At 38.1% G+C, this 687-nt stretch overlaps 1 protein-coding gene across 1 annotated transcript in view; it reads left to right on the top strand.

The window, feature by feature from the left end:
- The first annotated feature begins 297 nt into the window (after positions 1–297).
- LOC101984393 (spindlin-2C) overlaps positions 298–687 on the top strand; it is a 2,652-nt gene continuing 2,262 nt past the window's right edge. The window contains exons 1-2 of the mRNA XM_026784850.1: positions 298–327; positions 496–561. The gene's annotated coding sequence lies outside the window, so the exon portion shown is untranslated. The remainder of the gene's footprint in view (positions 328–495; positions 562–687) is intronic.

Here is a 687-nt window from a genome sequence, read left to right as displayed (position 1 = left end):
TATGTGTACCCTAAGAATTTTTGTCTACAAAATTCTTAGCATTTGAGTACAGAATTTGTGCTAGAAAATGAAAAGTTAATTACACCTTGTTGTTAATATTTATTTCTGTTTTGAAAAGATTGAATAAAATTAATGTTAATTCTGAGGAAATTCACTACTCAGAATATTGCGATATATGTTCTGTATTATTTAAAATATCTTGTTATTTTACAGATTATTAACAACTGGGCTGCAAAAATGATGCAAGTTCTTTCAAGAGCATAGAGAAAAAGCAAAAGAAATAGGAGGACTGCTGTTCTGTGGTGAACCAAAGGCATCAGGAAAGAGGTGAAACTGATTTTAGGTACATTTGAGAATTTCACACGTTGTACATAAAATCCTTCTGCAGCTGGGAGGGTAATATCCTCAAGACGATAAGCAATCAACAAAACTTACTTATACATTGAGTCGGAACAGAAGAAAGAACTGAGCAGCAGGGCTTTTTTCTTATCCTAGCTCCGCTAGCCTTAGACAACCGGAGAGGCAGTTTTGTGCATAAAGAGAACTCCACGAAGGCATCGGGTAAGGAAAAAGCGAATTCCTGAAGGATGGAAAGCAGATGCGGTTGGGGGCTTTACAGTGTAGAGTTGCAGGTGGGGGTGGGGAACCTGAACTGAAGGAGGGAATCCTAGGAACTGAGGGAGAGGT

Source organism: Microtus ochrogaster, chromosome X (assembly GCF_000317375.1).
Source record: "Microtus ochrogaster isolate Prairie Vole_2 chromosome X, MicOch1.0, whole genome shotgun sequence".
Taxonomy (NCBI): domain Eukaryota; kingdom Metazoa; phylum Chordata; class Mammalia; order Rodentia; family Cricetidae; genus Microtus; species Microtus ochrogaster.
The sequence above is the reverse complement of the archived record's forward strand: the minus strand, read 5'-3'. Positions and strand labels throughout refer to the sequence as shown.